Source organism: Akebia trifoliata, chromosome 12, assembly GCF_017979445.1.
Source record: "Akebia trifoliata isolate Shusen 1 chromosome 12, ASM1797944v1, whole genome shotgun sequence".
NCBI lineage: Eukaryota > Viridiplantae > Streptophyta > Magnoliopsida > Ranunculales > Lardizabalaceae > Akebia > Akebia trifoliata.
Genome location: NC_141386.1, coordinates 14,586,769 through 14,595,935, shown reverse-complemented (window position 1 = coordinate 14,595,935; position 9,167 = coordinate 14,586,769).

Below are 9,167 nucleotides of genomic sequence, written 5' to 3'. Positions count from 1 at the left end.
CTACGCGCCCTTTCATTTTCAGTTTCTTCTCCGTTTTTCTTCGGTTTCTTCTCACTCTCCGGCGATTTCTCTCCCTTCTCTTCATATTCTTCTCGTCTACGTTGATTTAGGCGTTTGGTAGATTGCTTTGGAAGATTTGGAGCATTTTGGGCGTTCGTGGAAGCGACTTAAAGCATCGAAGAGTTCTTTGGTGGGTTACGTGTTTGAGGTGAGTTTTACCCTCGTTTTATTCCATTCCTTTTTGCTTTCATTTGCCTAGAATGATAATGAAACCCTTGATTTGTCCCTGACACAGTCTCTTCTTTTACCATCTTTTTATTTTGCTTCACATTATGACGTTTTCATGTTTTGATATGAGCATGCTTGCCTTTTTGAAATGTCATTACGTCTTGAGGGTAGTGTTTACTATCCTTTATTACCGATTGTTGCCTCTTCATTCTGCTTGTTCTATTTTAACTAATATCGCTTTGTCTGATCGGCTTTAAATGCATGGAATGTTAGTGGTGATGGGTTTTTTAACGGTTAAGGGTAAATGCATGCTCTATGGTGGTGAAGGATGGGGTTGGATGTGGATGTCGTGGATGATGTTGGTGGGCTTTTGGATTGTTTTGGGATGGTCTAGCCGCTGTTAAGAGCGAGAACGTACTATTTTTTTGGTGAGGACGAGATAGGTTATGTAGGTGCTATTTGAGTCGGGCTAGGGGTGGCTAGAATTGTTTTGGGATTGGTTTGGGTTGTTTGATAGTTGATGATGAGATAGGATGGTTTGTAAGTGAGGTTTTGGGTTGGATATATGGTGGGTAGAAGATTATTTATGAGAAGCGGTTTGGGACTTGGAAGTGGCTGAAGTTGCTTGTTGGATTTGGCGAGATGGGGGTGGTTTAGGGATTGGCTTTGGGACTAAAAATGGGGAATGTCTGACGTAATCACGAGACTATTTTAGGACTGTTGGGACTGAGTTGGATCGTTGCATGCTTTTTGGTTATAACTATTGTTTATCATGCTCTTTGCGTTTGTCTCTTTGCCTGCTTGATTGTGAATGTTCCGACTCGCTTCGGATATCTGCATATTTTCTCTCTTTTGAACGGTATCCTCCTATGATGAATGATTAATCTGCCTGGCATGGGCGTAGGCTTGGTTGGATAGGAGGGATTTGAGTAGGCTTGGACCGAGTTTGACTGGATTGACTCAGGGTAGGTTAGCTTCGGTTAACTGGATTGAGCGAGTTGGTTGGGCTAGGTTTTGACTGTGTTTGACTGAGTTGACTGGGTTTGACTCAGATTGGATAGGCTCGACTGAGTTGACTGGGTTTCAGGTTGAGTCGTCCCAAGTTTGACTTTGGTTGGGTAGGTTTGACTGGACTTTGACCGGGGTTGATCGAGTTTTGACTTGAGTTGACTGAGTTTTGACTTGAATCGATTGGGATCGATCGAATCCATTGGGTTTGGTTAGACTTTAATTGGGATTGGCCAGATCACCCGGGTATGATTCCGATTTGACTAGGTTGGTTTGACTCAGATTTGACTGGATTTAACTGGGTTGACTGAGTAGACTAGGTTTTGACTGGATTGTCCTTGGGTTTTGACTTAGGCGGATGGGTTTGACTGAGTTGACTTTTTGGTTGACTAAGTTGGGGTTGGTTTGACTCAATTAGGCTAGTTTTGGCTTAGGTTGGCCAGGTTTAATGGGTTAGCTAGGTAGGACACTGATTGACTGGGTTTAAGTTGGTTTGACTCGGTTTGGTTAGGTTTAACCTAGGCAGCTTCATCGAGATATGTGATTTTTGCGTTGTCGATTGATCACATGGTGACTTGCAGATGGGTAAAGAGCGGAAGAGCTGAGTAGTACATCAGTCATCCGATGAGGAGGAGGAGGCGAGGCCCCGGACTTGGGCTCGCTTTGCCTTGGAGTCTGGTGTGGCCACAGAGTATGGTTGGCCGAGACAACCTTCACGTAGGCTCGATTCAGCGTCAGTAGCTGGTTCTTCGTCCGGCAGCAGGGCAGGTAAGGCCAGTTCTTCTGGCAGTGGTCCAGTTGAGGATCCGCCGAGCGGTAGTGGTGGTAGAGGTCGACGCGGTGGCCTAGGTCGGGCGGATAGGGCCGTAGGTGCCGGTAGAGTCGGCAGAGAGGTTCCCAGGGTTGAGATCCCTGCAGAGGAGAGTGAGAAGGTCCCGGATACCTCTCTTCTTCGTGGCTTGGGGAGGCAAGTCTCCATGTTAGTTCGTTTGGACATCCCTACACCCTATCCTTCAGCCAGCTTCAGGGGTAGGTGGAGTGCTTTTCTTTCTACTTCTGCCCTATTCTCGGATGATATTCGGACGTAGTTCGCCACTGTGGGCTTTGGCGCATTCTTGCAGATACCGTCTTTCAAGGTGGATCGACCCTTGTTCTTGGCCATGGTTGAGAGGTGGTTTCTGACGACTCATTCATTCCATATGCCAGAGGTGGAGATAGGCATCAGCCCTTCGGATTTTGTGGCGATTACAGGTATCGCGATGGATGCAGAGCCTCTGCCTTTGACTCTGGTATCCATCCAGGAGGTGGGAGAGCTGTTGGGCATTACTAGAGTACCCGCCTCTATGGTGGGGAAGCAGGTGAAAGCGCCCTCGATCCGCGGGGTGCGCGGATCCGCTTTTGACTCTTGAGGTTTGGGAGTCGCCACCTAGTTGTTAAGGTCTAGGAACCAAACTGACTCTAAAAAGGGCAAACTAATCTACGAAAGAGAAAAAGAGTCCGGGGATTACGTTACGGGGTTGGAAGGTGTTAGGCACCAACTCCGCCCGGCCAAAGCTGGTCTCTACTAACTTCCCAAATATATCACATTGCTAAAAACCTAGATAAAAATAAAAAAATTACATACCTTTCCGATAGCAAGGATTTTGTTCCCTCAGATTTGACAAAAAGTGCTCCTTGTACTGTACTCCCTTGCTTCGTTCTGTCTCCGGATTTGACTTCGGATCTCCTAGATCAAGGTATCTCATTATTTTTGGATCTGAACTCTTCAAGTTTGTTGTGGATTTGGGGGTGTTTTTGGAGGGATTTTAGGTGTTTTCTAGACTAAAATTGAAGGAGGGATGTTAGGTAAGGAGTTGGGGCTCCAAAACTAGGGTTTATGGGGGGCTAGGGGAGCTTCTAGACCTACTTCTCTTAGGGTTTATGATTTGATACGAAAATAGGGTGTGAGCACCTCTATTTATAGAATTTTTTTAAGGTTGATTTAGATAGAGTTAGTGTTTAATTAGAGTTGTGTTTTAGTTAAAATTGTTTTAGGTAGAATTGTGTTTTAATTAGAATTGTTTTAGGTAGAATTGTTTTTAAGTTAGAACTCTATTAGATAGAGTTATTATTTAATTAGAATTCTATTATAACTTTTGGTCTTATTTGATTGACTTTTAATGTTTTGACTTTAGTCTTAATTGATTGACTTTTAATATTTTGACTTCAGTCTTGCTTAATTGACTTTAATTTTGACTTTAGTCTCACTTGATTGACTTTAATACTTTGACTACAGTCTTGCTTGATTGACTTTAAATTTTGGAGAACCCCCTCCATTATTTTTTTAATTCTTTGGACCCCCAAATAGAGGGGTCCTTAAAGAAATATCCCACGAACCCTCAACAATTTTACCCGAAAGTCCGATTGATCGATTTTTTAGGTTCAAAATTTTAAATTAATTTCATCAATGTTTCACTTTAATTATTTAATATTTTATTTATTAATTTCGAATTTGTTAATTATGAAAATTATGAAATTACCGTTTTGCCCCCGGAGAGGACTTTTCACGTTTCAAGTCGGTTTTTAATGTTCTAGGATGTTTCAAAATCGGTTTTTCATAAGGAATTCAATGAGAATGTTGGTTTGTGTCATTTATGAAATTTTTTATGTGAAATGATTGTGAACTTTATGAGGGGCATTTTCGTAATTTTGTCAAATTCTGTTAAAATTGGTGAAATGATTTATTTGGTTCCGATTTGTTATTTTATGTGTTCGAGAGAGTTTTCTTAAGCGTAACGTAGGCTCTAGGGTTGTTTTGAGGTTAGGGGTATTTTGGTAATTTGGTAATTTTTTAGTGCTTTTTATCGTGAAGTTTCTATTTGGTCTGCAAGATGATGATTTCTATGTTTCTAGGGTCGTATTTTCCTAGCGTAGCGTGGTTTCTAAGGTTTTGTCAATTCGAGATACCTCATCCGGATTTCTGAAACACATCTGGTAACAAAATATAGCAATGGAATACACATCCATTATTGGGAATCATTGCAATCGGATTGACGAGTTGATTAATCAGGCGAGTGCAAAAATGGGGTGTCTACAGATGCCCCTCTTTGGCAGAGAGTTGAAGCAAACTAGATAGCAAATCTATTTTGGTAGATAATGCGATATTTGAATGCCAAAGCTAGTGATAGTTCATTTTGCAGCCTGATTTAGCAATTCGTCGGGGTGTTCGGATCCTTGAGGGTAAAGCTCTCCCCGAACTAAAAGGTTGTCAGGTCCTTGAGCGAGAGCTCTCACTGACAGTGTCAGATCCTTGAATTTTAGAGAATTCTCCTTGACTAAAAAGTGCAAGTGTGTGCACTGTGTGAAATTGAGTAAACTCTGAGTAAAATAAAACTCGAGAAAATTTGAATGATATTTGAGACAAATCTGAGCAAAAGTTGGGAGAAATTAAATGTCCTACTCTACCACTCTAGGTGAAGAGTAATAAATTTATATTTTTTTGAGAGTCTTATTCTACCTACTCAGAGTGAAAGAGTAATGCACTAAATTTTTTTTGGGAAGTTCTACTCTACCTACCTGGAGTGAAAGAGTAATGAACTTTTTTTTTTTGTTTTTTTTTTTTTGGAAGTTCTACTCTACCTACTCGGAGTGAAAGAGTAATGAACTAAGCTTTTTAAGTGTCCTACTCTACCTGCCCAGGGTGAAAGAGTAATGAACTAATTTTTTTTTTTGGAAAGTTCTACTCTACTCTACCTACTCGGAGTGAAAGAGTAATGAACTAAATTTTTTTTTGGAAGTTCTACTCTTCCTACCCGGAGTGAAAGAGTAATGAATTAAGCTTTTTAGAAGTCCTACTCTACTCGCCCAGGGTGAAAGAGTAATGAACTAATTATTTTGGGAAGTTCTACTCTACTTACTCGGAGTGAAAGAGTAATGAACTAATTTTTTAGGAGTCCTACTCTACCTGCCCAGGGTGAAAGAGTAATGAACTAATTTTTTTTGGGAAAGTTCTACTCTACCTACTCGGAGTGAAAGAGTAATGAACCAAGCTTTTTGAGAGTCCTACTCTACCTGCCCAGGGTGAAAGAGTAATGAACTAATTATTTTGGGAAGTTCTACTCTACCTACTCGGAGTGAAAGAGTAATGAACTAATTGTTTTGGGAATCCTACTCTACCTGTCCAGGGTGAAAGAGTAATGAATTAATTATTTGGGAAGTTCTACTCTATACCACTCGGAGTGAAAGAGTAATGAACTAATTATTTTGGAGTCCTACTCTACCTGCCCAGGGTGAAAGAGTAATAAACTAATTTTTTTTTTGGAAGTTCTACTCTACCTACTCGGAGTGAAAGAGTAATGAACTAATTTTTTTTTTGGAAGTTCTACTCTACCTACTCGAAGTGAAAGAGTAATGAACTAATTTTTTCTCGAAGTTCTACTCTACCTACTCGGAGTGAAAGAGTAATGAACTAATTTTTTCTTTTTTAGGAAGTTCTATTCTACCTGCCCAGGGTGCAAGATAATGAACTAAGCTTTGAGGGAACAAACGGGGGATTAACCTCGCATTTGACTTTTTTTTTTTATAAAAGTTGGATTTTTGAAGGTCTGGTAAATATTTTAACTCTCTTTGAATCTGAGGAGTTTTCAAAATTGCTATCAAGAGGGTAACCTTTAATGCAAAGTTAACCTTATCCTTTGGGGTTGAAATTGACCAGGCATCAGAACAAAAATGCCCCTAGTTTGACAAGGAACATTGCACTAGGGATAATTGAATATAATTTGAAAATAAATGCACCTAGTGTAAGGGGGGAAACTGTACTCTTTAGAAAAAAGGAAGTGCCCTTGTTATGAAAGTTTGAAATCCTTGATTACCGCAAGCGCAATAAAGGTTTAACTTTTAATTTTGACTTTTTATATTGAAGATTTTGAGTCAGGCTCAAAGACATTGGAACAAAATATTTCTTTCTGAAATTCATCATAGAATTTGTTCTTTCTCCCCGTTGGTTCACTTAGGGATATGAAACTCTTCAGATCAATCATAGACGAGATACTTGTATCCACTGAGTCTATATTTGGTTCAAACTGGGTATTGAAACTTGATCATTCGGACTTCTGATATTTCAGCTCGGGCTACCTTTTCAGCTTCTCAACTCAACGGAGATTTTCTTTTATTTTTGATAGCTCTAAGTTTTGCCTAGATTGCCTATCCAGGTTTTCAATCTAGCGAGCATGCTCTAGCTTTTGCCTAGATCGCCTTTTTAGGTTTTCGATCTAGCGAGCTTACAATTTTTTTCTTTTTTTCTTGCTTGCTTGATTGTTGCCAAGGTCATCCTTTCATCTTCAACCTTGCGAGCTTACCTTAATTTTTGCTTAAGCCGCCCTTTTTGGATTTTCAACTTAGCAAATTTTTTTCTTCTTCTCCCTTCTGAACTTCTGGAGTTGCTGTCTGATCATGCTTTGCTATCTTCCTTGACTTCTCGCACGGTACTTAGGAGGATCTTTCATGGGTAAGCTTAGGACTAGGTATAAAAAGAAAGGGATTTTGAGGCTCAAAAACCCAAATGCCCCCTGTGTGACATTTCCTTTTAAATTATTTTCTTCTTCCTTGAATTTTCTTCCCCACTTTAACAATTTTTTTCTTTTGAATTTTTTTTTTATAGATTTTTTCTTTGTCGGGGAATCTATTTTTATTTTTTTGATATGGTCGGGCCTGAAGTAACTTCTCAGGTTGCCTACGTACCCCAGAATTTTGGGATCAGACCAAAACGTAGTTCGAATCTTCCCTCCCCTAGGTTAGGTGATCGGGCTAAGAAAGAAAAGGCATAATTTCCTTTTGAAAAATTTGCAAAGGGTTGAGAAAAGATATATTGAACTGGGTAACAGGAAAATTGATTCGGTCAAAGATGGCCTCCTTAAATGTAGTACCGCTTGATCTGGTCAAGGTTGGTTGGTTCTGGTAGTTCACTTTCATCATGATCTTGAAGTCTGACGACTTTTCCAGACAGTATTTCCTTAATGAATGAATTTCTCCAATTGGGTTCAGACTTTCTCCTATAGTCGAGGAGGAGTGTTCAATTTTCTTTGAAGTCTGATAGTTAAATCCTTGACTTGTAAATGATGAGCTTTGACCTTTTTGTCAAATGCACGGGTGACTCTTCTTAGATAAGCTTGCACATGGTACAGGGCTTTAACTTGTTTTCTTCAATCAAGTTTAATTCTTCATACTGCTGACGAACCCAATCTGTTTCTAACAAATGATTTTCCAACAAGACCCTGAGAGACGAAATTTTCATTTCAACTGGCAAGACTGCTTCCATGCCATACACTAAGGAGTAGGGAGTAGCTCTAGTAGAGGATCGAATTGAAGTTCGATATGTCCATAGCGTGAATGATAATTTTTCTGACCAATTTCGATGTGATTGACACATTTTCCTGATGATAGTCTTGAGACTCTTACTAACTGCTTCAATCGTTCCATTGATCTGAGGACGGTAGGGGGATGATTTGTGCTTCCAGATCTTCAACTTTAAACATAGAGTAATGATTTATGCTTTGAAGTACAACCCATTATCAGAGATCAGTTCAAAAGGTACCCCCATATCGACTGATAATATGTGATTAGAAACTCAAGATGTAGTAAGGATAGTGTTGATACATTTTATAACATCTCTATCGATATTTTCATCTCATCAAGCGAGTATCTATTCCGTGTTGAACAACACGCAAGCTTGCACCTAACACATCCTCATCGGATCACACGAACAAGTCTTTTGAAATTTCTGAGTAAATTCATTATCCCCTCGTGTTCCTCTAGGGATAGGAGGGTTTCTACTTGAATCTCTTTAGAAATTATTTTCTGTTTTGAGGTCAATAACCTTTGTTTTCTCGATTAACGTTGAACCTGACTCTTATCTTCTTGCTCAGGAAAGAAATCTATCCTTGAAGCCAGATTAGTAGTTATTCGTTAATGCGCTCGAGGTATTCAAATATTTCCTTTAGCCATAAAATTCAAAAGGGGCGACAGGCAACCTCTATGACTCGAAAACTAACTCGACTCAATAGAAAAAGAGTAGACTCGATCTAAAGAAAATATGACATTGAAAAATTGGACTCGAGCTAACTCAAATAACTCATGAAACGCAATACAACTACCCACCACGGGCTTGATTAGGAATGAGGATTGAGACATTGCTTATAACCGACAAGACTAAAGTACTATGATCTTCAGGGAATAACTGGGCAATGTTGAGAAATTCTAAAGGATTGATTTGGCGTTGACGTTCGTTCCAACTGACTGGACTAGTAACCCTAGCTAGACGATGGATGATTGAGCTTAGGTACAATGATAACCCTTAAACCTCTTTGAAGGTGAATTTAACCAATTTCAGTGTCATCCCCTTGATAACATTTTAAATGAACCCTGAGATTTTATTGAATTCTGTGCACCAATCCATTAAACAATTCATCCGCTCAATGATTATTCAGAAGGAAATAATTTTATTGCACTCTTGAAAATTATTGGAAATAATGTTTTCATTTAATAAAACTTACACAAATCTGATTTTTTTTTTTTTGCAAGTCATTTTCTTTTTAGAAAAACATATTTTGATAATTTTACAAAGTCCATGCAAAAAAAATAGATTTTTGGTGAAAAACACATTTCAAAAATTTTTTCATGCAAAAATAGATCTTTTGTAAATCATTTTTCCTTCATTTTCTTTTCTTTCGGAAAATATTTTCTTCTGAAAAATATTTTTTCTCTAAAAAATAGTTCTTTATTTGGAAAGCATTTTCTCTTGGAAAATCTTGTTCTTATGGAAAACATTTTTTGGAAAACACTTTTTCTTATAAAACATTATTTTCTAGAGAATAACACTTTTTTTGGAAAACATTTAAAAAAAAAAAAACACACTTCTTTTGGAAAACACTTTTTCTGGAAAATACTTTCCCTTC